Genomic DNA, 24280 nt, shown 5'->3' with positions numbered 1-24280 from the left:
AGGACTTACAGTTCAGAAAGGGAATAGCCTAAGACGGCAGGTATAAGAATTGCCAGCGGAAAGTAGGTGGCTGGACTTCAATATGTCTGAGTATGTACAGGCACACAGGAAAGGCTCATGCGACGTCCCGACTCTCTGCAGACGTAGAGTAGCGCATCAGGAAGGGTACACTTGGCAAGTGTTGATTTGAGCGAGCACACCGCCAGCTTAAAGCCAGTCAGCCTCTGTGGCCTAATGGATAAGGCATCGGTCTCCTAAACCGGGGATTGTGGGTTCGAGTCCCACCAGAGGTACACGTTTTACTCACTGGGCAAAATCAGTCTCACCACATACAGGTGTAATAGTTGAGAAAGTTGGTGTTTGTGAGTGCTTACAGGTATCACAGGTATGACGACGATATGAAAATTCACACTTACTGACAACCTGAAACGAAACGATGGCCATTATCAATCGACCTGTTAGCTGCGGAAGTGTTTCAAAGCGTGATGGCGCTGTGAAAGGAAACGCTATTTTAAAATTACTTGTGGTAAACGGTATGACCCATATGAATAGTCACTTACCTGTCTTGTGTGCAGGACTTACAGTTCAGAAAGGGAATAGCCTAAGACGGCAGGTATAAGAATTGCCAGCGGAAAGTAGGTGGCTGGACTTCAATATGTCTGAGTATGTACAGGCACACAGGAAAGGCTCATGCGACGTCCCGACTCTCTGCAGACGTAGAGTAGCGCATCAGGAAGGGTACACTTGGCAAGTGTTGATTTGAGCGAGCACACCGCCAGCTTAAAGCCAGTCAGCCTCTGTGGCCTAATGGATAAGGCATCGGTCTCCTAAACCGGGGATTGTGGGTTCGAGTCCCACCAGAGGTACACGTTTTACTCACTGGGGCAAAATCAGTCTCACCACATACAGGTGTAATAGTTGAGAAAGTTGGTGTTTGTGAGTGCTTACAGGTATCACAGGTATGACGACGATATGAAAATTCACACTTACTGACAACCTGAAACGAAACGATGGCCATTATCAATCGACCTGTTAGCTGCGGAAGTGTTTCAAAGCGTGATGGCGCTGTGAAAGGAAACGCTATTTTAAAATTACTTGTTGGTAAACGGTATGACCCATATGAATAGTCACTTACCTGTCTTGTGTGCAGGACTTACAGTTCAGAAAGGGAATAGCCTAAGACGGCAGGTATAAGAATTGCCAGCGGAAAGTAGGTGGCTGGACTTCAATATGTCTGAGTATGTACAGGCACACAGGAAAGGCTCATGCGACGTCCCGACTCTCTGCAGACGTAGAGTAGCGCATCAGGAAGGGTACACTTGGCAAGTGTTGATTTGAGCGAGCACACCGCCAGCTTAAAGCCAGTCAGCCTCTGTGGCCTAATGGATAAGGCATCGGTCTCCTAAACCGGGGATTGTGGGTTCGAGTCCCCACCAGAGGTACACGTTTTACTCACTGGGGCAAAATCAGTCTCACCACATACAGGTGTAATAGTTGAGAAAGTTGGTGTTTGTGAGTGCTTACAGGTATCACAGGTATGACGACGATATGAAAATTCACACTTACTGACAACCTGAAACGAAACGATGGCCATTATCAATCGACCTGTTAGCTGCGGAAGTGTTTCAAAGCGTGATGGCGCTGTGAAAGGAAACGCTATTTTAAATTACTTGTTGGTAAACGGTATGACCCATATGAATAGTCACTTACCTGTCTTGTGTGCAGGACTTACAGTTCAGAAAGGGAATAGCCTAAGACGGCAGGTATAAGAATTGCCAGCGGAAAGTAGGTGGCTGGACTTCAATATGTCTGAGTATGTACAGGCACACAGGAAAGGCTCATGCGACGTCCCGACTCTCTGCAGACGTAGAGTAGCGCATCAGGAAGGGTACACTTGGCAAGTGTTGATTTGAGCGAGCACACCGCCAGCTTAAAGCCAGTCAGCCTCTGTGGCCTAATGGATAAGGCATCGGTCTCCTAAACCGGGGATTGTGGGTTCGAGTCCCACCAGAGGTACACGTTTTACTCACTGGGGCAAAATCAGTCTCACCACATACAGGTGTAATAGTTGAGAAAGTTGGTGTTTGTGAGTGCTTACAGGTATCACAGGTATGACGACGATATGAAAATTCACACTTACTGACAACCTGAAACGAAACGATGGCCATTATCAATCGACCTGTTAGCTGCGGAAGTGTTTCAAAGCGTGATGGCGCTGTGAAAGGAAACGCTATTTTAAAATTACTTGTTGGTAAACGGTATGACCCATATGAATAGTCACTTACCTGTCTTGTGTGCAGGACTTACAGTTCAGAAAGGGAATAGCCTAAGACGGCAGGTATAAGAATTGCCAGCGGAAAGTAGGTGGCTGGACTTCAATATGTCTGAGTATGTACAGGCACACAGGAAAGGCTCATGCGACGTCCCGACTCTCTGCAGACGTAGAGTAGCGCATCAGGAAGGGTACACTTGGCAAGTGTTGATTTGAGCGAGCACACCGCCAGCTTAAAGCCAGTCAGCCTCTGTGGCCTAATGGATAAGGCATCGGTCTCCTAAACCGGGGATTGTGGGTTCGAGTCCCACCAGAGGTACACGTTTTACTCACTGGGGCAAAAATCAGTCTCACCACATACAGGTGTAATAGTTGAGAAAGTTGGTGTTTGTGAGTGCTTACAGGTATCACAGGTATGACGACGATATGAAAATTCACACTTACTGACAACCTGAAACGAAACGATGGCCATTATCAATCGACCTGTTAGCTGCGGAAGTGTTTCAAAGCGTGATGGCGCTGTGAAAGGAAACGCTATTTTAAAATTACTTGTTGGTAAACGGTATGACCCATATGAATAGTCACTTACCTGTCTTGTGTGCAGGACTTACAGTTCAGAAAGGGAATAGCCTAAGACGGCAGGTATAAGAATTGCCAGCGGAAAGTAGGTGGCTGGACTTCAATATGTCTGAGTATGTACAGGCACACAGGAAAGGCTCATGCGACGTCCCGACTCTCTGCAGACGTAGAGTAGCGCATCAGGAAGGGTACACTTGGCAAGTGTTGATTTGAGCGAGCACACCGCCAGCTTAAAGCCAGTCAGCCTCTGTGGCCTAATGGATAAGGCATCGGTCTCCTAAACCGGGGCATTGTGGGTTCGAGTCCCACCAGAGGTACACGTTTTACTCACTGGGGCAAAATCAGTCTCACCACATACAGGTGTAATAGTTGAGAAAGTTGGTGTTTGTGAGTGCTTACAGGTATCACAGGTATGACGACGATATGAAAATTCACACTTACTGACAACCTGAAACGAAACGATGGCCATTATCAATCGACCTGTTAGCTGCGGAAGTGTTTCAAAGCGTGATGGCGCTGTGAAAGGAAACGCTATTTTAAAATTACTTGTTGGTAAACGGTATGACCCATATGAATAGTCACTTACCTGTCTTGTGTGCAGGACTTACAGTTCAGAAAGGGAATAGCCTAAGACGGCAGGTATAAGAATTGCCAGCGGAAAGTAGGTGGCTGGACTTCAATATGTCTGAGTATGTACAGGCACACAGGAAAGGCTCATGCGACGTCCCGACTCTCTGCAGACGTAGAGTAGCGCATCAGGAAGGGTACACTTGGCAAGTGTTGATTTGAGCGAGCACACCGCCAGCTTAAAGCCAGTCAGCCTCTGTGGCCTAATGGATAAGGCATCGGTCTCCTAAACCGGGGATTGTGGGTTCGAGTCCCACCAGAGGTACACGTTTTACTCACTGGGGCAAAATCAGTCTCACCACATACAGGTGTAATAGTTGAGAAAGTTGGTGTTTGTGAGTGCTTACAGGTATCACAGGTATGACGACGATATGAAAATTCACACTTACTGACAACCTGAAACGAAACGATGGCCATTATCAATCGACCTGTTAGCTGCGGAAGTGTTTCAAAGCGTGATGGCGCTGTGAAAGGAAACGCTATTTTAAAATTACTTGTTGGTAAACGGTATGACCCATATGAATAGTCACTTACCTGTCTTGTGTGCAGGACTTACAGTTCAGAAAGGGAATAGCCTAAGACGGCAGGTATAAGAATTGCCAGCGGAAAGTAGGTGGCTGGACTTCAATATGTCTGAGTATGTACAGGCACACAGGAAAGGCTCATGCGACGTCCCGACTCTCTGCAGACGTAGAGTAGCGCATCAGGAAGGGTACACTTGGCAAGTGTTGATTTGAGCGAGCACACCGCCAGCTTAAAGCCAGTCAGCCTCTGTGGCCTAATGGATAAGGCATCGGTCTCCTAAACCGGGGATTGTGGGTTCGAGTCCCACCAGAGGTACACGTTTTACTCACTGGGGCAAAATCAGTCTCACCACATACAGGTGTAATAGTTGAGAAAGTTGGTGTTTGTGAGTGCTTACAGGTATCACAGGTATGACGACGATATGAAAATTCACACTTACTGACAACCTGAAACGAAACGATGGCCATTATCAATCGACCTGTTAGCTGCGGAAGTGTTTCAAAGCGTGATGGCGCTGTGAAAGGAAACGCTATTTTAAAATTACTTGTTGGTAAACGGTATGACCCATATGAATAGTCACTTACCTGTCTTGTGTGCAGGACTTACAGTTCAGAAAGGGAATAGCCTAAGACGGCAGGTATAAGAATTGCCAGCGGAAAGTAGGTGGCTGGACTTCAATATGTCTGAGTATGTACAGGCACACAGGAAAGGCTCATGCGACGTCCCGACTCTCTGCAGACGTAGAGTAGCGCATCAGGAAGGGTACACTTGGCAAGTGTTGATTTGAGCGAGCACACCGCCAGCTTAAAGCCAGTCAGCCTCTGTGGCCTAATGGATAAGGCATCGGTCTCCTAAACCGGGGATTGTGGGTTCGAGTCCCACCAGAGGTACACGTTTTACTCACTGGGGCAAAATCAGTCTCACCACATACAGGTGTAATAGTTGAGAAAGTTGGTGTTTGTGAGTGCTTACAGGTATCACAGGTATGACGACGATATGAAAATTCACACTTACTGACAACCTGAAACGAAACGATGGCCATTATCAATCGACCTGTTAGCTGCGGAAGTGTTTCAAAGCGTGATGGCGCTGTGAAAGGAAACGCTATTTTAAAATTACTTGTTGGTAAACGGTATGACCCATATGAATAGTCACTTACCTGTCTTGTGTGCAGGACTTACAGTTCAGAAAGGGAATAGCCTAAGACGGCAGGTATAAGAATTGCCAGCGGAAAGTAGGTGGCTGGACTTCAATATGTCTGAGTATGTACAGGCACACAGGAAAGGCTCATGCGACGTCCCGACTCTCTGCAGACGTAGAGTAGCGCATCAGGAAGGGTACACTTGGCAAGTGTTGATTTGAGCGAGCACACCGCCAGCTTAAAGCCAGTCAGCCTCTGTGGCCTAATGGATAAGGCATCGGTCTCCTAAACCGGGGATTGTGGGTTCGAGTCCCACCAGAGGTACACGTTTTACTCACTGGGGCAAAATCAGTCTCACCACATACAGGTGTAATAGTTGAGAAAGTTGGTGTTTGTGAGTGCTTACAGGTATCACAGGTATGACGACGATATGAAAATTCACACTTACTGACAACCTGAAACGAAACGATGGCCATTATCAATCGACCTGTTAGCTGCGGAAGTGTTTCAAAGCGTGATGGCGCTGTGAAAGGAAACGCTATTTTAAAATTACTTGTTGGTAAACGGTATGACCCATATGAATAGTCACTTACCTGTCTTGTGTGCAGGACTTACAGTTCAGAAAGGGAATAGCCTAAGACGGCAGGTATAAGAATTGCCAGCGGAAAGTAGGTGGCTGGACTTCAATATGTCTGAGTATGTACAGGCACACAGGAAAGGCTCATGCGACGTCCCGACTCTCTGCAGACGTAGAGTAGCGCATCAGGAAGGGTACACTTGGCAAGTGTTGATTTGAGCGAGCACACCGCCAGCTTAAAGCCAGTCAGCCTCTGTGGCCTAATGGATAAGGCATCGGTCTCCTAAACCGGGGATTGTGGGTTCGAGTCCCACCAGAGGTACACGTTTTACTCACTGGGGCAAAATCAGTCTCACCACATACAGGTGTAATAGTTGAGAAAGTTGGTGTTTGTGAGTGCTTACAGGTATCACAGGTATGACGACGATATGAAAATTCACACTTACTGACAACCTGAAACGAAACGATGGCCATTATCAATCGACCTGTTAGCTGCGGAAGTGTTTCAAAGCGTGATGGCGCTGTGAAAGGAAACGCTATTTTAAAATTACTTGTTGGTAAACGGTATGACCCATATGAATAGTCACTTACCTGTCTTGTGTGCAGGACTTACAGTTCAGAAAGGGAATAGCCTAAGACGGCAGGTATAAGAATTGCCAGCGGAAAGTAGGTGGCTGGACTTCAATATGTCTGAGTATGTACAGGCACACAGGAAAGGCTCATGCGACGTCCCGACTCTCTGCAGACGTAGAGTAGCGCATCAGGAAGGGTACACTTGGCAAGTGTTGATTTGAGCGAGCACACCGCCAGCTTAAAGCCAGTCAGCCTCTGTGGCCTAATGGATAAGGCATCGGTCTCCTAAACCGGGGATTGTGGGTTCGAGTCCCACCAGAGGTACACGTTTTACTCACTGGGGCAAAATCAGTCTCACCACATACAGGTGTAATAGTTGAGAAAGTTGGTGTTTGTGAGTGCTTACAGGTATCACAGGTATGACGACGATATGAAAATTCACACTTACTGACAACCTGAAACGAAACGATGGCCATTATCAATCGACCTGTTAGCTGCGGAAGTGTTTCAAAGCGTGATGGCGCTGTGAAAGGAAACGCTATTTTAAAATTACTTGTTGGTAAACGGTATGACCCATATGAATAGTCACTTACCTGTCTTGTGTGCAGGACTTACAGTTCAGAAAGGGAATAGCCTAAGACGGCAGGTATAAGAATTGCCAGCGGAAAGTAGGTGGCTGGACTTCAATATGTCTGAGTATGTACAGGCACACAGGAAAGGCTCATGCGACGTCCCGACTCTCTGCAGACGTAGAGTAGCGCATCAGGAAGGGTACACTTGGCAAGTGTTGATTTGAGCGAGCACACCGCCAGCTTAAAGCCAGTCAGCCTCTGTGGCCTAATGGATAAGGCATCGGTCTCCTAAACCGGGGATTGTGGGTTCGAGTCCCACCAGAGGTACACGTTTTACTCACTGGGGCAAAATCAGTCTCACCACATACAGGTGTAATAGTTGAGAAAGTTGGTGTTTGTGAGTGCTTACAGGTATCACAGGTATGACGACGATATGAAAATTCACACTTACTGACAACCTGAAACGAAACGATGGCCATTATCAATCGACCTGTTAGCTGCGGAAGTGTTTCAAAGCGTGATGGCGCTGTGAAAGGAAACGCTATTTTAAAATTACTTGTTGGTAAACGGTATGACCCATATGAATAGTCACTTACCTGTCTTGTGTGCAGGACTTACAGTTCAGAAAGGGAATAGCCTAAGACGGCAGGTATAAGAATTGCCAGCGGAAAGTAGGTGGCTGGACTTCAATATGTCTGAGTATGTACAGGCACACAGGAAAGGCTCATGCGACGTCCCGACTCTCTGCAGACGTAGAGTAGCGCATCAGGAAGGGTACACTTGGCAAGTGTTGATTTGAGCGAGCACACCGCCAGCTTAAAGCCAGTCAGCCTCTGTGGCCTAATGGATAAGGCATCGGTCTCCTAAACCGGGGATTGTGGGTTCGAGTCCCACCAGAGGTACACGTTTTACTCACTGGGGCAAAATCAGTCTCACCACATACAGGTGTAATAGTTGAGAAAGTTGGTGTTTGTGAGTGCTTACAGGTATCACAGGTATGACGACGATATGAAAATTCACACTTACTGACAACCTGAAACGAAACGATGGCCATTATCAATCGACCTGTTAGCTGCGGAAGTGTTTCAAAGCGTGATGGCGCTGTGAAAGGAAACGCTATTTTAAAATTACTTGTTGGTAAACGGTATGACCCATATGAATAGTCACTTACCTGTCTTGTGTGCAGGACTTACAGTTCAGAAAGGGAATAGCCTAAGACGGCAGGTATAAGAATTGCCAGCGGAAAGTAGGTGGCTGGACTTCAATATGTCTGAGTATGTACAGGCACACAGGAAAGGCTCATGCGACGTCCCGACTCTCTGCAGACGTAGAGTAGCGCATCAGGAAGGGTACACTTGGCAAGTGTTGATTTGAGCGAGCACACCGCCAGCTTAAAGCCAGTCAGCCTCTGTGGCCTAATGGATAAGGCATCGGTCTCCTAAACCGGGGATTGTGGGTTCGAGTCCCACCAGAGGTACACGTTTTACTCACTGGGGCAAAATCAGTCTCACCACATACAGGTGTAATAGTTGAGAAAGTTGGTGTTTGTGAGTGCTTACAGGTATCACAGGTATGACGACGATATGAAAATTCACACTTACTGACAACCTGAAACGAAACGATGGCCATTATCAATCGACCTGTTAGCTGCGGAAGTGTTTCAAAGCGTGATGGCGCTGTGAAAGGAAACGCTATTTTAAAATTACTTGTTGGTAAACGGTATGACCCATATGAATAGTCACTTACCTGTCTTGTGTGCAGGACTTACAGTTCAGAAAGGGAATAGCCTAAGACGGCAGGTATAAGAATTGCCAGCGGAAAGTAGGTGGCTGGACTTCAATATGTCTGAGTATGTACAGGCACACAGGAAAGGCTCATGCGACGTCCCGACTCTCTGCAGACGTAGAGTAGCGCATCAGGAAGGGTACACTTGGCAAGTGTTGATTTGAGCGAGCACACCGCCAGCTTAAAGCCAGTCAGCCTCTGTGGCCTAATGGATAAGGCATCGGTCTCCTAAACCGGGGATTGTGGGTTCGAGTCCCACCAGAGGTACACGTTTTACTCACTGGGGCAAAATCAGTCTCACCACATACAGGTGTAATAGTTGAGAAAGTTGGTGTTTGTGAGTGCTTACAGGTATCACAGGTATGACGACGATATGAAAATTCACACTTACTGACAACCTGAAACGAAACGATGGCCATTATCAATCGACCTGTTAGCTGCGGAAGTGTTTCAAAGCGTGATGGCGCTGTGAAAGGAAACGCTATTTTAAAATTACTTGTTGGTAAACGGTATGACCCATATGAATAGTCACTTACCTGTCTTGTGTGCAGGACTTACAGTTCAGAAAGGGAATAGCCTAAGACGGCAGGTATAAGAATTGCCAGCGGAAAGTAGGTGGCTGGACTTCAATATGTCTGAGTATGTACAGGCACACAGGAAAGGCTCATGCGACGTCCCGACTCTCTGCAGACGTAGAGTAGCGCATCAGGAAGGGTACACTTGGCAAGTGTTGATTTGAGCGAGCACACCGCCAGCTTAAAGCCAGTCAGCCTCTGTGGCCTAATGGATAAGGCATCGGTCTCCTAAACCGGGGATTGTGGGTTCGAGTCCCACCAGAGGTACACGTTTTACTCACTGGGGCAAAATCAGTCTCACCACATACAGGTGTAATAGTTGAGAAAGTTGGTGTTTGTGAGTGCTTACAGGTATCACAGGTATGACGACGATATGAAAATTCACACTTACTGACAACCTGAAACGAAACGATGGCCATTATCAATCGACCTGTTAGCTGCGGAAGTGTTTCAAAGCGTGATGGCGCTGTGAAAGGAAACGCTATTTTAAAATTACTTGTTGGTAAACGGTATGACCCATATGAATAGTCACTTACCTGTCTTGTGTGCAGGACTTACAGTTCAGAAAGGGAATAGCCTAAGACGGCAGGTATAAGAATTGCCAGCGGAAAGTAGGTGGCTGGACTTCAATATGTCTGAGTATGTACAGGCACACAGGAAAGGCTCATGCGACGTCCCGACTCTCTGCAGACGTAGAGTAGCGCATCAGGAAGGGTACACTTGGCAAGTGTTGATTTGAGCGAGCACACCGCCAGCTTAAAGCCAGTCAGCCTCTGTGGCCTAATGGATAAGGCATCGGTCTCCTAAACCGGGGATTGTGGGTTCGAGTCCCACCAGAGGTACACGTTTTACTCACTGGGGCAAAATCAGTCTCACCACATACAGGTGTAATAGTTGAGAAAGTTGGTGTTTGTGAGTGCTTACAGGTATCACAGGTATGACGACGATATGAAAATTCACACTTACTGACAACCTGAAACGAAACGATGGCCATTATCAATCGACCTGTTAGCTGCGGAAGTGTTTCAAAGCGTGATGGCGCTGTGAAAGGAAACGCTATTTTAAAATTACTTGTTGGTAAACGGTATGACCCATATGAATAGTCACTTACCTGTCTTGTGTGCAGGACTTACAGTTCAGAAAGGGAATAGCCTAAGACGGCAGGTATAAGAATTGCCAGCGGAAAGTAGGTGGCTGGACTTCAATATGTCTGAGTATGTACAGGCACACAGGAAAGGCTCATGCGACGTCCCGACTCTCTGCAGACGTAGAGTAGCGCATCAGGAAGGGTACACTTGGCAAGTGTTGATTTGAGCGAGCACACCGCCAGCTTAAAGCCAGTCAGCCTCTGTGGCCTAATGGATAAGGCATCGGTCTCCTAAACCGGGGATTGTGGGTTCGAGTCCCACCAGAGGTACACGTTTTACTCACTGGGGCAAAATCAGTCTCACCACATACAGGTGTAATAGTTGAGAAAGTTGGTGTTTGTGAGTGCTTACAGGTATCACAGGTATGACGACGATATGAAAATTCACACTTACTGACAACCTGAAACGAAACGATGGCCATTATCAATCGACCTGTTAGCTGCGGAAGTGTTTCAAAGCGTGATGGCGCTGTGAAAGGAAACGCTATTTTAAAATTACTTGTTGGTAAACGGTATGACCCATATGAATAGTCACTTACCTGTCTTGTGTGCAGGACTTACAGTTCAGAAAGGGAATAGCCTAAGACGGCAGGTATAAGAATTGCCAGCGGAAAGTAGGTGGCTGGACTTCAATATGTCTGAGTATGTACAGGCACACAGGAAAGGCTCATGCGACGTCCCGACTCTCTGCAGACGTAGAGTAGCGCATCAGGAAGGGTACACTTGGCAAGTGTTGATTTGAGCGAGCACACCGCCAGCTTAAAGCCAGTCAGCCTCTGTGGCCTAATGGATAAGGCATCGGTCTCCTAAACCGGGGATTGTGGGTTCGAGTCCCACCAGAGGTACACGTTTTACTCACTGGGGCAAAATCAGTCTCACCACATACAGGTGTAATAGTTGAGAAAGTTGGTGTTTGTGAGTGCTTACAGGTATCACAGGTATGACGACGATATGAAAATTCACACTTACTGACAACCTGAAACGAAACGATGGCCATTATCAATCGACCTGTTAGCTGCGGAAGTGTTTCAAAGCGTGATGGCGCTGTGAAAGGAAACGCTATTTTAAAATTACTTGTTGGTAAACGGTATGACCCATATGAATAGTCACTTACCTGTCTTGTGTGCAGGACTTACAGTTCAGAAAGGGAATAGCCTAAGACGGCAGGTATAAGAATTGCCAGCGGAAAGTAGGTGGCTGGACTTCAATATGTCTGAGTATGTACAGGCACACAGGAAAGGCTCATGCGACGTCCCGACTCTCTGCAGACGTAGAGTAGCGCATCAGGAAGGGTACACTTGGCAAGTGTTGATTTGAGCGAGCACACCGCCAGCTTAAAGCCAGTCAGCCTCTGTGGCCTAATGGATAAGGCATCGGTCTCCTAAACCGGGGATTGTGGGTTCGAGTCCCACCAGAGGTACACGTTTTACTCACTGGGGCAAAATCAGTCTCACCACATACAGGTGTAATAGTTGAGAAAGTTGGTGTTTGTGAGTGCTTACAGGTATCACAGGTATGACGACGATATGAAAATTCACACTTACTGACAACCTGAAACGAAACGATGGCCATTATCAATCGACCTGTTAGCTGCGGAAGTGTTTCAAAGCGTGATGGCGCTGTGAAAGGAAACGCTATTTTAAAATTACTTGTTGGTAAACGGTATGACCCATATGAATAGTCACTTACCTGTCTTGTGTGCAGGACTTACAGTTCAGAAAGGGAATAGCCTAAGACGGCAGGTATAAGAATTGCCAGCGGAAAGTAGGTGGCTGGACTTCAATATGTCTGAGTATGTACAGGCACACAGGAAAGGCTCATGCGACGTCCCGACTCTCTGCAGACGTAGAGTAGCGCATCAGGAAGGGTACACTTGGCAAGTGTTGATTTGAGCGAGCACACCGCCAGCTTAAAGCCAGTCAGCCTCTGTGGCCTAATGGATAAGGCATCGGTCTCCTAAACCGGGGATTGTGGGTTCGAGTCCCACCAGAGGTACACGTTTTACTCACTGGGGCAAAATCAGTCTCACCACATACAGGTGTAATAGTTGAGAAAGTTGGTGTTTGTGAGTGCTTACAGGTATCACAGGTATGACGACGATATGAAAATTCACACTTACTGACAACCTGAAACGAAACGATGGCCATTATCAATCGACCTGTTAGCTGCGGAAGTGTTTCAAAGCGTGATGGCGCTGTGAAAGGAAACGCTATTTTAAAATTACTTGTTGGTAAACGGTATGACCCATATGAATAGTCACTTACCTGTCTTGTGTGCAGGACTTACAGTTCAGAAAGGGAATAGCCTAAGACGGCAGGTATAAGAATTGCCAGCGGAAAGTAGGTGGCTGGACTTCAATATGTCTGAGTATGTACAGGCACACAGGAAAGGCTCATGCGACGTCCCGACTCTCTGCAGACGTAGAGTAGCGCATCAGGAAGGGTACACTTGGCAAGTGTTGATTTGAGCGAGCACACCGCCAGCTTAAAGCCAGTCAGCCTCTGTGGCCTAATGGATAAGGCATCGGTCTCCTAAACCGGGGATTGTGGGTTCGAGTCCCACCAGAGGTACACGTTTTACTCACTGGGGCAAAATCAGTCTCACCACATACAGGTGTAATAGTTGAGAAAGTTGGTGTTTGTGAGTGCTTACAGGTATCACAGGTATGACGACGATATGAAAATTCACACTTACTGACAACCTGAAACGAAACGATGGCCATTATCAATCGACCTGTTAGCTGCGGAAGTGTTTCAAAGCGTGATGGCGCTGTGAAAGGAAACGCTATTTTAAAATTACTTGTTGGTAAACGGTATGACCCATATGAATAGTCACTTACCTGTCTTGTGTGCAGGACTTACAGTTCAGAAAGGGAATAGCCTAAGACGGCAGGTATAAGAATTGCCAGCGGAAAGTAGGTGGCTGGACTTCAATATGTCTGAGTATGTACAGGCACACAGGAAAGGCTCATGCGACGTCCCGACTCTCTGCAGACGTAGAGTAGCGCATCAGGAAGGGTACACTTGGCAAGTGTTGATTTGAGCGAGCACACCGCCAGCTTAAAGCCAGTCAGCCTCTGTGGCCTAATGGATAAGGCATCGGTCTCCTAAACCGGGGATTGTGGGTTCGAGTCCCACCAGAGGTACACGTTTTACTCACTGGGGCAAAATCAGTCTCACCACATACAGGTGTAATAGTTGAGAAAGTTGGTGTTTGTGAGTGCTTACAGGTATCACAGGTATGACGACGATATGAAAATTCACACTTACTGACAACCTGAAACGAAACGATGGCCATTATCAATCGACCTGTTAGCTGCGGAAGTGTTTCAAAGCGTGATGGCGCTGTGAAAGGAAACGCTATTTTAAAATTACTTGTTGGTAAACGGTATGACCCATATGAATAGTCACTTACCTGTCTTGTGTGCAGGACTTACAGTTCAGAAAGGGAATAGCCTAAGACGGCAGGTATAAGAATTGCCAGCGGAAAGTAGGTGGCTGGACTTCAATATGTCTGAGTATGTACAGGCACACAGGAAAGGCTCATGCGACGTCCCGACTCTCTGCAGACGTAGAGTAGCGCATCAGGAAGGGTACACTTGGCAAGTGTTGATTTGAGCGAGCACACCGCCAGCTTAAAGCCAGTCAGCCTCTGTGGCCTAATGGATAAGGCATCGGTCTCCTAAACCGGGGATTGTGGGTTCGAGTCCCACCAGAGGTACACGTTTTACTCACTGGGGCAAAATCAGTCTCACCACATACAGGTGTAATAGTTGAGAAAGTTGGTGTTTGTGAGTGCTTACAGGTATCACAGGTATGACGACGATATGAAAATTCACACTTACTGACAACCTGAAACGAAACGATGGCCATTATCAATCGACCTGTTAGCTGCGGAAGTGTTTCAAAGCGTGATGGCGCTGTGAAAGGAAACGCTATTTTAAAATTACTTGTTGGTAAACGGTATGACCCATATGAATAGTCACTTACCTGTCTTGTGTGCAGGACTTACAGTTCAGAAAGGGAATAGCCTAAGACGGCAGGTATAAGAATTGCCAGCGGAAAGTAGGTGGCTGGACTTCAATATGTCTGAGTATGTACAGGCACACAGGAAAGGCTCATGCGACGTCCCGACTCTCTGCAGACGTAGAGTAGCGCATCAGGAAGGGTACACTTGGCAAGTGTCGATTTGAGCGAGCACACCGCCAGCTTAAAGCCAGTCAGCCTCTGTGGCCTAATGGATAAGGCATCGGTCTCCTAAACCGGGGATTGTGGGTTCGAGTCCCACCAGAGGTACACGTTTTACTCACTGGGGCAAAATCAGTCTCACCACATACAGGTGTAATAGTTGAGAAAGTTGGTGTTTGTGAGTGCTTACAGGTATCACAGGTATGACGACGATATGAAAATTCACACTTACTGACAACCTGAAACGAAACGATGGCCATTATCAATCGACCTGTTAGCTGCGGAAGTGTTTCAAAGCGTGATGGCGCTGTGAAAGGAAACGCTATTTTAAAATTACTTGTTGGTAAACGGTATGACCCATATGAATAGTCACTTACCTGTCTTGTGTGCAGGACTTACAGTTCAGAAAGGGAATAGCCTAAGACGGCAGGTATAAGAATTGCCAGCGGAAAGTAGGTGGCTGGACTTCAATATGTCTGAGTATGTACAGGCACACAGGAAAGGCTCATGCGACGTCCCGACTCTCTGCAGACGTAGAGTAGCGCATCAGGAAGGGTACACTTGGCAAGTGTTGATTTGAGCGAGCACACCGCCAGCTTAAAGCCAGTCAGCCTCTGTGGCCTAATGGATAAGGCATCGGTCTCCTAAACCGGGGATTGTGGGTTCGAGTCCCACCAGAGGTACACGTTTTACTCACTGGGGCAAAATCAGTCTCACCACATACAGGTGTAATAGTTGAGAAAGTTGGTGTTTGTGAGTGCTTACAGGTATCACAGGTATGACGACGATATGAAAATTCACACTTACTGACAACCTGAAACGAAACGATGGCCATTATCAATCGACCTGTTAGCTGCGGAAGTGTTTCAAAGCGTGATGGCGCTGTGAAAGGAAACGCTATTTTAAAATTACTTGTTGGTAAACGGTATGACCCATATGAATAGTCACTTACCTGTCTTGTGTGCAGGACTTACAGTTCAGAAAGGGAATAGCCTAAGACGGCAGGTATAAGAATTGCCAGCGGAAAGTAGGTGGCTGGACTTCAATATGTCTGAGTATGTACAGGCACACAGGAAAGGCTCATGCGACGTCCCGACTCTCTGCAGACGTAGAGTAGCGCATCAGGAAGGGTACACTTGGCAAGTGTTGATTTGAGCGAGCACACCGCCAGCTTAAAGCCAGTCAGCCTCTGTGGCCTAATGGATAAGGCATCGGTCTCCTAAACCGGGGATTGTGGGTTCGAGTCCCACCAGAGGTACACGTTTTACTCACTGGGGCAAAATCAGTCTCACCACATACAGGTGTAATAGTTGAGAAAGTTGGTGTTTGTGAGTGCTTACAGGTATCACAGGTATGACGACGATATGAAAATTCACACTTACTGACAACCTGAAACGAAACGATGGCCATTATCAATCGACCTGTTAGCTGCGGAAGTGTTTCAAAGCGTGATGGCGCTGTGAAAGGAAACGCTATTTTAAAATTACTTGTTGGTAAACGGTATGACCCATATGAATAGTCACTTACCTGTCTTGTGTGCAGGACTTACAGTTCAGAAAGGGAATAGCCTAAGACGGCAGGTATAAGAATTGCCAGCGGAAAGTAGGTGGCTGGACTTCAATATGTCTGAGTATGTACAGGCACACAGGAAAGGCTCATGCGACGTCCCGACTCTCTGCAGACGTAGAGTAGCGCATCAGGAAGGGTACACTTGGCAAGTGTTGATTTGAGCGAGCACACCGCCAGCTTAAAGCCAGTCAGCCTCTGTGGCCTAATGGATAAGGCATCGGTCTCCTAAACCGGGGATTGTGGGTTCGAGTCCCACCAGAGGTACACGTTTTACTCACTGGGGCAAAATCAGTCTCACCACATACAGGTGTAATAGTTGAGAAAGTTGGTGTTTGTGAGTGCTTACAGGTATCACAGGTATGACGACGATATGAAAATTCACACTTACTGACAACCTGAAACGAAACGATGGCCATTATCAATCGACCTGTTAGCTGCGGAAGTGTTTCAAAGCGTGATGGCGCTGTGAAAGGAAACGCTATTTTAAAATTACTTGTTGGTAAACGGTATGACCCATATGAATAGTCACTTACCTGTCTTGTGTGCAGGACTTACAGTTCAGAAAGGGAATAGCCTAAGACGGCAGGTATAAGAATTGCCAGCGGAAAGTAGGTGGCTGGACTTCAATATGTCTGAGTATGTACAGGCACACAGGAAAGGCTCATGCGACGTCCCGACTCTCTGCAGACGTAGAGTAGCGCATCAGGAAGGGTACACTTGGCAAGTGTTGATTTGAGCGAGCACACCGCCAGCTTAAAGCCAGTCAGCCTCTGTGGCCTAATGGATAAGGCATCGGTCTCCTAAACCGGGGATTGTGGGTTCGAGTCCCACCAGAGGTACACGTTTTACTCACTGGGGCAAAATCAGTCTCACCACATACAGGTGTAATAGTTGAGAAAGTTGGTGTTTGTGAGTGCTTACAGGTATCACAGGTATGACGACGATATGAAAATTCACACTTACTGACAACCTGAAACGAAACGATGGCCATTATCAATCGACCTGTTAGCTGCGGAAGTGTTTCAAAGCGTGATGGCGCTGTGAAAGGAAACGCTATTTTAAAATTACTTGTTGGTAAACGGTATGACCCATATGAATAGTCACTTACCTGTCTTGTGTGCAGGACTTACAGTTCAGAAAGGGAATAGCCTAAGACGGCAGGTATAAGAATTGCCAGCGGAAAGTAGGTGGCTGGACTTCAATATGTCTGAGTATGTACAGGCACACAGGAAAGGCTCATGCGACGTCCCGACTCTCTGCAGACGTAGAGTAGCGCATCAGGAAGGGTACACTTGGCAAGTGTTGATTTGAGCGAGCACACCGCCAGCTTAAAGCCAGTCAGCCTCTGTGGCCTAATGGATAAGGCATCGGTCTCCTAAACCGGGGATTGTGGGTTCGAGTCCCACCAGAGGTACACGTTTTACTCACTGGGGCAAAATCAGTCTCACCACATACAGGTGTAATAGTTGAGAAAGTTGGTGTTTGTGAGTGCTTACAGGTATCACAGGTATGACGACGATATGAAAATTCACACTTACTGACAACCTGAAACGAAACGATGGCCATTATCAATCGACCTGTTAGCTGCGGAAGTGTTTCAAAGCGTGATGGCGCTGTGAAAGGAAACGCTATTTTAAAATTACTTGTTGGTAAACGGTATGACCCATATGAATAGTCACTTACCTGTCTTGTGTGCAGGACTTACAGTTCAGAAAGGGAATAGCCTAAGACGGCAGGTATAAGAATTGCCAGCGGAAAGTAGGTGGCTGGACTTCAATATGTCTGAGTATGTACAGGCACACAGGAAAGGCTCATGCGACGTCCCGACTCTCTGCAGACGTAGAGTAGCGCATCAGGAAGGGTACACTTGGCAAGTGTTGATTTGAGCGAGCACACCGCCAGCTTAAAGCCAGTCAGCCTCTGTGGCCTAATGGATAAGGCATCGGTCTCCTAAACCGGGGATTGTGGGTTCGAGTCCCACCAGAGGTACACGTTTTACTCACTGGGGCAAAATCAGTCTCACCACATACAGGTGTAATAGTTGAGAAAGTTGGTGTTTGTGAGTGCTTACAGGTATCACAGGTATGACGACGATATGAAAATTCACACTTACTGACAACCTGAAACGAAACGATGGCCATTATCAATCGACCTGTTAGCTGCGGAAGTGTTTCAAAGCGTGATGGCGCTGTGAAAGGAAACGCTATTTTAAAATTACTTGTTGGTAAACGGTATGACCCATATGAATAGTCACTTACCTGTCTTGTGTGCAGGACTTACAGTTCAGAAAGGGAATAGCCTAAGACGGCAGGTATAAGAATTGCCAGCGGAAAGTAGGTGGCTGGACTTCAATATGTCTGAGTATGTACAGGCACACAGGAAAGGCTCATGCGACGTCCCGACTCTCTGCAGACGTAGAGTAGCGCATCAGGAAGGGTACACTTGGCAAGTGTTGATTTGAGCGAGCACACCGCCAGCTTAAAGCCAGTCAGCCTCTGTGGCCTAATGGATAAGGCATCGGTCTCCTAAACCGGGGATTGTGGGTTCGAGTCCCACCAGAGGTACACGTTTTACTCACTGGGGCAAAATCAGTCTCACCACATACAGGTGTAATAGTTGAGAAAGTTGGTGTTTGTGAGTGCTTACAGGTATCACAGGTATGACGACGATATGAAAATTCACACTTACTGACAACCTGAAACGAAACGATGGCCATTATCAATCGACCTGTTAGCTGCGGAAGTGTTTCAAAGCGTGATGGCGCTGTGAAAGGAAACGCTATTTTAAAATTACTTGTTGGTAAACGGTATGACCCATATGAATAGTCACTTACCTGTCTTGTGTGCAGGACTTACAGTTCAGAAAGGGAATAGCCTAAGACGGCAGGTATAAGAATTGCCAGCGGAAAGTAGGTGGCTGGACTTCAATATGTCTGAGTATGTACAGGCACACAGGAAAGGCTCATGCGACGTCCCGACTCTCTGCAGACGTAGAGTAGCGCATCAGGAAGGGTACACTTGGCAAGTGTTGATTTGAGCGAGCACACCGCCAGCTTAAAGCCAGTCAGCCTCTGTGGCCTAATGGATAAGGCATCGGTCTCCTAAACCGGGGATTGTGGGTTCGAGTCCCACCAGAGGTACACGTTTTACTCACTGGGGCAAAATCAGTCTCACCACATACAGGTGTAATAGTTGAGAAAGTTGGTGTTTGTGAGTGCTTACAGGTATCACAGGTATGACGACGATATGAAAATTCACACTTACTGACAACCTGAAACGAAACGATGGCCATTATCAATCGACCTGTTAGCTGCGGAAGTGTTTCAAAGCGTGATGGCGCTGTGAAAGGAAACGCTATTTTAAAATTACTTGTTGGTAAACGGTATGACCCATATGAATAGTCACTTACCTGTCTTGTGTGCAGGACTTACAGTTCAGAAAGGGAATAGCCTAAGACGGCAGGTATAAGAATTGCCAGCGGAAAGTAGGTGGCTGGACTTCAATATGTCTGAGTATGTACAGGCACACAGGAAAGGCTCATGCGACGTCCCGACTCTCTGCAGACGTAGAGTAGCGCATCAGGAAGGGTACACTTGGCAAGTGTTGATTTGAGCGAGCACACCGCCAGCTTAAAGCCAGTCAGCCTCTGTGGCCTAATGGATAAGGCATCGGTCTCCTAAACCGGGGATTGTGGGTTCGAGTCCCACCAGAGGTACACGTTTTACTCACTGGGGCAAAATCAGTCTCACCACATACAGGTGTAATAGTTGAGAAAGTTGGTGTTTGTGAGTGCTTACAGGTATCACAGGTATGACGACGATATGAAAATTCACACTTACTGACAACCTGAAACGAAACGATGGCCATTATCAATCGACCTGTTAGCTGCGGAAGTGTTTCAAAGCGTGATGGCGCTGTGAAAGGAAACGCTATTTTAAAATTACTTGTTGGTAAACGGTATGACCCATATGAATAGTCACTTACCTGTCTTGTGTGCAGGACTTACAGTTCAGAAAGGGAATAGCCTAAGACGGCAGGTATAAGAATTGCCAGCGGAAAGTAGGTGGCTGGACTTCAATATGTCTGAGTATGTACAGGCACACAGGAAAGGCTCATGCGACGTCCCGACTCTCTGCAGACGTAGAGTAGCGCATCAGGAAGGGTACACTTGGCAAGTGTTGATTTGAGCGAGCACACCGCCAGCTTAAAGCCAGTCAGCCTCTGTGGCCTAATGGATAAGGCATCGGTCTCCTAAACCGGGGATTGTGGGTTCGAGTCCCACCAGAGGTACACGTTTTACTCACTGGGGCAAAATCAGTCTCACCACATACAGGTGTAATAGTTGAGAAAGTTGGTGTTTGTGAGTGCTTACAGGTATCACAGGTATGACGACGATATGAAAATTCACACTTACTGACAACCTGAAACGAAACGATGGCCATTATCAATCGACCTGTTAGCTGCGGAAGTGTTTCAAAGCGTGATGGCGCTGTGAAAGGAAACGCTATTTTAAAATTACTTGTTGGTAAACGGTATGACCCATATGAATAGTCACTTACCTGTCTTGTGTGCAGGACTTACAGTTCAGAAAGGGAATAGCCTAAGACGGCAGGTATAAGAATTGCCAGCGGAAAGTAGGTGGCTGGACTTCAATATGTCTGAGTATGTACAGGCACACAGGAAAGGCTCATGCGACGTCCCGACTCTCTGCAGACGTAGAGTAGCGCATCAGGAAGGGTACACTTGGCAAGTGTTGATTTGAGCGAGCACACCGCCAGCTTAAAGCCAGTCAGCCTCTGTGGCCTAATGGATAAGGCATCGGTCTCCTAAACCGGGGATTGTGGGTTCGAGTCCCACCAGAGGTACACGTTTTACTCACTGGGGCAAAATCAGTCTCACCACATACAGGTGTAATAGTTGAGAAAGTTGGTGTTTGTGAGTGCTTACAGGTATCACAGGTATGACGACGATATGAAAATTCACACTTACTGACAACCTGAAACGAAACGATGGCCATTATCAATCGACCTGTTAGCTGCGGAAGTGTTTCAAAGCGTGATGGCGCTGTGAAAGGAAACGCTATTTTAAAATTACTTGTTGGTAAACGGTATGACCCATATGAATAGTCACTTACCTGTCTTGTGTGCAGGACTTACAGTTCAGAAAGGGAATAGCCTAAGACGGCAGGTATAAGAATTGCCAGCGGAAAGTAGGTGGCTGGACTTCAATATGTCTGAGTATGTACAGGCACACAGGAAAGGCTCATGCGACGTCCCGACTCTCTGCAGACGTAGAGTAGCGCATCAGGAAGGGTACACTTGGCAAGTGTTGATTTGAGCGAGCACACCGCCAGCTTAAAGCCAGTCAGCCTCTGTGGCCTAATGGATAAGGCATCGGTCTCCTAAACCGGGGATTGTGGGTTCGAGTCCCACCAGAGGTACACGTTTTACTCACTGGGGCAAAATCAGTCTCACCACATACAGGTGTAATAGTTGAGAAAGTTGGTGTTTGTGAGTGCTTACAGGTATCACAGGTATGACGACGATATGAAAATTCACACTTACTGACAACCTGAAACGAAACGATGGCCATTATCAATCGACCTGTTAGCTGCGGAAGTGTTTCAAAGCGTGATGGCGCTGTGAAAGGAAACGCTATTTTAAAATTACTTGTTGGTAAACGGTATGACCCATATGAATAGTCACTTACCTGTCTTGTGTGCAGGACTTACAGTTCAGAAAGGGAATAGCCTAAGACGGCAGGTATAAGAATTGCCAGCGGAAAGTAGGTGGCTGGACTTCAATATGTCTGAGTATGTACAGGCACACAGGAAAGGCTCATGCGACGTCCCGACTCTCTGCAGACGTAGAGTAGCGCATCAGGAAGGGTACACTTGGCAAGTGTTGATTTGAGCGAGCACACCGCCAGCTTAAAGCCAGTCAGCCTCTGTGGCCTAATGGATAAGGCATCGGTCTCCTAAACCGGGGATTGTGGGTTCGAGTCCCACCAGAGGTACACGTTTTACTCACTGGGGCAAAATCAGTCTCACCACATACAGGTGTAATAGTTGAGAAAGTTGGTGTTTGTGAGTGCTTACAGGTATCACAGGTATGACGACGATATGAAAATTCACACTTACTGACAACCTGAAACGAAACGATGGCCATTATCAATCGACCTGTTAGCTGCGGAAGTGTTTCAAAGCGTGATGGCGCTGTGAAAGGAAACGCTATTTTAAAATTACTTGTTGGTAAACGGTATGACCCATATGAATAGTCACTTACCTGTCTTGTGTGCAGGACTTACAGTTCAGAAAGGGAATAGCCTAAGACGGCAGGTATAAGAATTGCCAGCGGAAAGTAGGTGGCTGGACTTCAATATGTCTGAGTATGTACAGGCACACAGGAAAGGCTCATGCGACGTCCCGACTCTCTGCAGACGTAGAGTAGCGCATCAGGAAGGGTACACTTGGCAAGTGTTGATTTGAGCGAGCACACCGCCAGCTTAAAGCCAGTCAGCCTCTGTGGCCTAATGGATAGGCATCGGTCCTCCTAAACCGGGGATTGTGGGTTCGAGTCCCACCAGAGGTACACGTTTTACTCACTGGGGCAAAATCAGTCTCACCACATACAGGTGTAATAGTTGAGAAAGTTGGTGTTTGTGAGTGCTTACAGGTATCACAGGTATGACGACGATATGAAAATTCACACTTACTGACAACCTGAAACGAAACGATGGCCATTATCAATCGACCTGTTAGCTGCGGAAGTGTTTCAAAGCGTGATGGCGCTGTGAAAGGAAACGCTATTTTAAAATTACTTGTTGGTAAACGGTATGACCCATATGAATAGTCACTTACCTGTCTTGTGTGCAGGACTTACAGTTCAGAAAGGGAATAGCCTAAGACGGCAGGTATAAGAATTGCCAGCGGAAAGTAGGTGGCTGGACTTCAATATGTCTGAGTATGTACAGGCACACAGGAAAGGCTCATGCGACGTCCCGACTCTCTGCAGACGTAGAGTAGCGCATCAGGAAGGGTACACTTGGCAAGTGTTGATTTGAGCGAGCACACCGCCAGCTTAAAGCCAGTCAGCCTCTGTGGCCTAATGGATAAGGCATCGGTCTCCTAAACCGGGGATTGTGGGTTCGAGTCCCACCAGAGGTACACGTTTTACTCACTGGGGCAAAATCAGTCTCACCACATACAGGTGTAATAGTTGAGAAAGTTGGTGTTTGTGAGTGCTTACAGGTATCACAGGTATGACGACGATATGAAAATTCACACTTACTGACAACCTGAAACGAAACGATGGCCATTATCAATCGACCTGTTAGCTGCGGAAGTGTTTCAAAGCGTGATGGCGCTGTGAAAGGAAACGCTATTTTAAAATTACTTGTTGGTAAACGGTATGACCCATATGAATAGTCACTTACCTGTCTTGTGTGCAGGACTTACAGTTCAGAAAGGGAATAGCCTAAGACGGCAGGTATAAGAATTGCCAGCGGAAAGTAGGTGGCTGGACTTCAATATGTCTGAGTATGTACAGGCACACAGGAAAGGCTCATGCGACGTCCCGACTCTCTGCAGACGTAGAGTAGCGCATCAGGAAGGGTACACTTGGCAAGTGTTGATTTGAGCGAGCACACCGCCAGCTTAAAGCCAGTCAGCCTCTGTGGCCTAATGGATAAGGCATCGGTCTCCTAAACCGGGGATTGTGGGTTCGAGTCCCACCAGAGGTACACGTTTTACTCACTGGGGCAAAATCAGTCTCACCACATACAGGTGTAATAGTTGAGAAAGTTGGTGTTTGTGAGTGCTTACAGGTATCACAGGTATGACGACGATATGAAAATTCACACTTACTGACAACCTGAAACGAAACGATGGCCATTATCAATCGACCTGTTAGCTGCGGAAGTGTTTCAAAGCGTGATGGCGCTGTGAAAGGAAACGCTATTTTAAAATTACTTGTTGGTAAACGGTATGACCCATATGAATAGTCACTTACCTGTCTTGTGTGCAGGACTTACAGTTCAGAAAGGGAATAGCCTAAGACGGCAGGTATAAGAATTGCCAGCGGAAAGTAGGTGGCTGGACTTCAATATGTCTGAGTATGTACAGGCACACAGGAAAGGCTCATGCGACGTCCCG

General features: G+C 47.0%; 41 non-coding genes across 41 annotated transcripts; all 41 read left to right on the top strand.

The window, feature by feature from the left end:
- The first annotated feature begins 220 nt into the window (after nucleotides 1-220).
- On the top strand, nucleotides 221-293 carry Trnar-ccu (transfer RNA arginine (anticodon CCU)). The gene has a single exon. It is a non-coding gene; the product is annotated as a tRNA-Arg (tRNA).
- A 500-nt stretch (nucleotides 294-793) lies between these two features.
- On the top strand, nucleotides 794-866 carry Trnar-ccu (transfer RNA arginine (anticodon CCU)). Its single transcript has one exon. It is a non-coding gene; the product is annotated as a tRNA-Arg (tRNA).
- Nucleotides 867-1368: 502 nt separating this feature from the next.
- Nucleotides 1369-1442, top strand: Trnar-ccu (transfer RNA arginine (anticodon CCU)). The gene has a single exon. It is a non-coding gene; the product is annotated as a tRNA-Arg (tRNA).
- Nucleotides 1443-1943: 501 nt separating this feature from the next.
- Nucleotides 1944-2016, top strand: Trnar-ccu (transfer RNA arginine (anticodon CCU)). The gene has a single exon. It is a non-coding gene; the product is annotated as a tRNA-Arg (tRNA).
- A 502-nt stretch (nucleotides 2017-2518) lies between these two features.
- Trnar-ccu (transfer RNA arginine (anticodon CCU)) lies at nucleotides 2519-2591 on the top strand. The gene has a single exon. It is a non-coding gene; the product is annotated as a tRNA-Arg (tRNA).
- Nucleotides 2592-3094: 503 nt separating this feature from the next.
- Trnar-ccu (transfer RNA arginine (anticodon CCU)) lies at nucleotides 3095-3168 on the top strand. Its single transcript has one exon. It is a non-coding gene; the product is annotated as a tRNA-Arg (tRNA).
- Nucleotides 3169-3670: 502 nt separating this feature from the next.
- Nucleotides 3671-3743, top strand: Trnar-ccu (transfer RNA arginine (anticodon CCU)). The gene has a single exon. It is a non-coding gene; the product is annotated as a tRNA-Arg (tRNA).
- Nucleotides 3744-4245: 502 nt separating this feature from the next.
- Nucleotides 4246-4318, top strand: Trnar-ccu (transfer RNA arginine (anticodon CCU)). The gene has a single exon. It is a non-coding gene; the product is annotated as a tRNA-Arg (tRNA).
- A 502-nt stretch (nucleotides 4319-4820) lies between these two features.
- On the top strand, nucleotides 4821-4893 carry Trnar-ccu (transfer RNA arginine (anticodon CCU)). The gene has a single exon. It is a non-coding gene; the product is annotated as a tRNA-Arg (tRNA).
- Nucleotides 4894-5395: 502 nt separating this feature from the next.
- Trnar-ccu (transfer RNA arginine (anticodon CCU)) lies at nucleotides 5396-5468 on the top strand. Its single transcript has one exon. It is a non-coding gene; the product is annotated as a tRNA-Arg (tRNA).
- A 502-nt stretch (nucleotides 5469-5970) lies between these two features.
- Nucleotides 5971-6043, top strand: Trnar-ccu (transfer RNA arginine (anticodon CCU)). Its single transcript has one exon. It is a non-coding gene; the product is annotated as a tRNA-Arg (tRNA).
- A 502-nt stretch (nucleotides 6044-6545) lies between these two features.
- On the top strand, nucleotides 6546-6618 carry Trnar-ccu (transfer RNA arginine (anticodon CCU)). Its single transcript has one exon. It is a non-coding gene; the product is annotated as a tRNA-Arg (tRNA).
- A 502-nt stretch (nucleotides 6619-7120) lies between these two features.
- Trnar-ccu (transfer RNA arginine (anticodon CCU)) lies at nucleotides 7121-7193 on the top strand. The gene has a single exon. It is a non-coding gene; the product is annotated as a tRNA-Arg (tRNA).
- A 502-nt stretch (nucleotides 7194-7695) lies between these two features.
- Trnar-ccu (transfer RNA arginine (anticodon CCU)) lies at nucleotides 7696-7768 on the top strand. Its single transcript has one exon. It is a non-coding gene; the product is annotated as a tRNA-Arg (tRNA).
- A 502-nt stretch (nucleotides 7769-8270) lies between these two features.
- On the top strand, nucleotides 8271-8343 carry Trnar-ccu (transfer RNA arginine (anticodon CCU)). The gene has a single exon. It is a non-coding gene; the product is annotated as a tRNA-Arg (tRNA).
- Nucleotides 8344-8845: 502 nt separating this feature from the next.
- Trnar-ccu (transfer RNA arginine (anticodon CCU)) lies at nucleotides 8846-8918 on the top strand. Its single transcript has one exon. It is a non-coding gene; the product is annotated as a tRNA-Arg (tRNA).
- A 502-nt stretch (nucleotides 8919-9420) lies between these two features.
- Trnar-ccu (transfer RNA arginine (anticodon CCU)) lies at nucleotides 9421-9493 on the top strand. Its single transcript has one exon. It is a non-coding gene; the product is annotated as a tRNA-Arg (tRNA).
- A 502-nt stretch (nucleotides 9494-9995) lies between these two features.
- Nucleotides 9996-10068, top strand: Trnar-ccu (transfer RNA arginine (anticodon CCU)). Its single transcript has one exon. It is a non-coding gene; the product is annotated as a tRNA-Arg (tRNA).
- Nucleotides 10069-10570: 502 nt separating this feature from the next.
- Trnar-ccu (transfer RNA arginine (anticodon CCU)) lies at nucleotides 10571-10643 on the top strand. Its single transcript has one exon. It is a non-coding gene; the product is annotated as a tRNA-Arg (tRNA).
- Nucleotides 10644-11145: 502 nt separating this feature from the next.
- Nucleotides 11146-11218, top strand: Trnar-ccu (transfer RNA arginine (anticodon CCU)). The gene has a single exon. It is a non-coding gene; the product is annotated as a tRNA-Arg (tRNA).
- A 502-nt stretch (nucleotides 11219-11720) lies between these two features.
- On the top strand, nucleotides 11721-11793 carry Trnar-ccu (transfer RNA arginine (anticodon CCU)). Its single transcript has one exon. It is a non-coding gene; the product is annotated as a tRNA-Arg (tRNA).
- A 502-nt stretch (nucleotides 11794-12295) lies between these two features.
- Nucleotides 12296-12368, top strand: Trnar-ccu (transfer RNA arginine (anticodon CCU)). Its single transcript has one exon. It is a non-coding gene; the product is annotated as a tRNA-Arg (tRNA).
- Nucleotides 12369-12870: 502 nt separating this feature from the next.
- Nucleotides 12871-12943, top strand: Trnar-ccu (transfer RNA arginine (anticodon CCU)). The gene has a single exon. It is a non-coding gene; the product is annotated as a tRNA-Arg (tRNA).
- Nucleotides 12944-13445: 502 nt separating this feature from the next.
- Nucleotides 13446-13518, top strand: Trnar-ccu (transfer RNA arginine (anticodon CCU)). Its single transcript has one exon. It is a non-coding gene; the product is annotated as a tRNA-Arg (tRNA).
- A 502-nt stretch (nucleotides 13519-14020) lies between these two features.
- On the top strand, nucleotides 14021-14093 carry Trnar-ccu (transfer RNA arginine (anticodon CCU)). The gene has a single exon. It is a non-coding gene; the product is annotated as a tRNA-Arg (tRNA).
- A 502-nt stretch (nucleotides 14094-14595) lies between these two features.
- On the top strand, nucleotides 14596-14668 carry Trnar-ccu (transfer RNA arginine (anticodon CCU)). Its single transcript has one exon. It is a non-coding gene; the product is annotated as a tRNA-Arg (tRNA).
- Nucleotides 14669-15170: 502 nt separating this feature from the next.
- On the top strand, nucleotides 15171-15243 carry Trnar-ccu (transfer RNA arginine (anticodon CCU)). Its single transcript has one exon. It is a non-coding gene; the product is annotated as a tRNA-Arg (tRNA).
- A 502-nt stretch (nucleotides 15244-15745) lies between these two features.
- Nucleotides 15746-15818, top strand: Trnar-ccu (transfer RNA arginine (anticodon CCU)). Its single transcript has one exon. It is a non-coding gene; the product is annotated as a tRNA-Arg (tRNA).
- Nucleotides 15819-16320: 502 nt separating this feature from the next.
- On the top strand, nucleotides 16321-16393 carry Trnar-ccu (transfer RNA arginine (anticodon CCU)). Its single transcript has one exon. It is a non-coding gene; the product is annotated as a tRNA-Arg (tRNA).
- Nucleotides 16394-16895: 502 nt separating this feature from the next.
- Trnar-ccu (transfer RNA arginine (anticodon CCU)) lies at nucleotides 16896-16968 on the top strand. The gene has a single exon. It is a non-coding gene; the product is annotated as a tRNA-Arg (tRNA).
- A 502-nt stretch (nucleotides 16969-17470) lies between these two features.
- Nucleotides 17471-17543, top strand: Trnar-ccu (transfer RNA arginine (anticodon CCU)). Its single transcript has one exon. It is a non-coding gene; the product is annotated as a tRNA-Arg (tRNA).
- A 502-nt stretch (nucleotides 17544-18045) lies between these two features.
- Nucleotides 18046-18118, top strand: Trnar-ccu (transfer RNA arginine (anticodon CCU)). Its single transcript has one exon. It is a non-coding gene; the product is annotated as a tRNA-Arg (tRNA).
- Nucleotides 18119-18620: 502 nt separating this feature from the next.
- On the top strand, nucleotides 18621-18693 carry Trnar-ccu (transfer RNA arginine (anticodon CCU)). The gene has a single exon. It is a non-coding gene; the product is annotated as a tRNA-Arg (tRNA).
- Nucleotides 18694-19195: 502 nt separating this feature from the next.
- Nucleotides 19196-19268, top strand: Trnar-ccu (transfer RNA arginine (anticodon CCU)). Its single transcript has one exon. It is a non-coding gene; the product is annotated as a tRNA-Arg (tRNA).
- A 502-nt stretch (nucleotides 19269-19770) lies between these two features.
- Trnar-ccu (transfer RNA arginine (anticodon CCU)) lies at nucleotides 19771-19843 on the top strand. Its single transcript has one exon. It is a non-coding gene; the product is annotated as a tRNA-Arg (tRNA).
- Nucleotides 19844-20345: 502 nt separating this feature from the next.
- Nucleotides 20346-20418, top strand: Trnar-ccu (transfer RNA arginine (anticodon CCU)). The gene has a single exon. It is a non-coding gene; the product is annotated as a tRNA-Arg (tRNA).
- A 502-nt stretch (nucleotides 20419-20920) lies between these two features.
- Trnar-ccu (transfer RNA arginine (anticodon CCU)) lies at nucleotides 20921-20993 on the top strand. Its single transcript has one exon. It is a non-coding gene; the product is annotated as a tRNA-Arg (tRNA).
- Nucleotides 20994-21495: 502 nt separating this feature from the next.
- Trnar-ccu (transfer RNA arginine (anticodon CCU)) lies at nucleotides 21496-21568 on the top strand. Its single transcript has one exon. It is a non-coding gene; the product is annotated as a tRNA-Arg (tRNA).
- A 502-nt stretch (nucleotides 21569-22070) lies between these two features.
- On the top strand, nucleotides 22071-22143 carry Trnar-ccu (transfer RNA arginine (anticodon CCU)). The gene has a single exon. It is a non-coding gene; the product is annotated as a tRNA-Arg (tRNA).
- Nucleotides 22144-23220: 1077 nt separating this feature from the next.
- On the top strand, nucleotides 23221-23293 carry Trnar-ccu (transfer RNA arginine (anticodon CCU)). The gene has a single exon. It is a non-coding gene; the product is annotated as a tRNA-Arg (tRNA).
- A 502-nt stretch (nucleotides 23294-23795) lies between these two features.
- Trnar-ccu (transfer RNA arginine (anticodon CCU)) lies at nucleotides 23796-23868 on the top strand. Its single transcript has one exon. It is a non-coding gene; the product is annotated as a tRNA-Arg (tRNA).
- Nucleotides 23869-24280: the final 412 nt, after the last annotated feature.

Source organism: Schistocerca serialis, chromosome 1 (genome assembly GCF_023864345.2).
Source record: "Schistocerca serialis cubense isolate TAMUIC-IGC-003099 chromosome 1, iqSchSeri2.2, whole genome shotgun sequence".
In the NCBI taxonomy this organism is placed as follows: Eukaryota; Metazoa; Arthropoda; class Insecta; order Orthoptera; family Acrididae; genus Schistocerca; species Schistocerca serialis.
The sequence above is the reverse complement of the archived record's forward strand: the minus strand, read 5'-3'. Positions and strand labels throughout refer to the sequence as shown.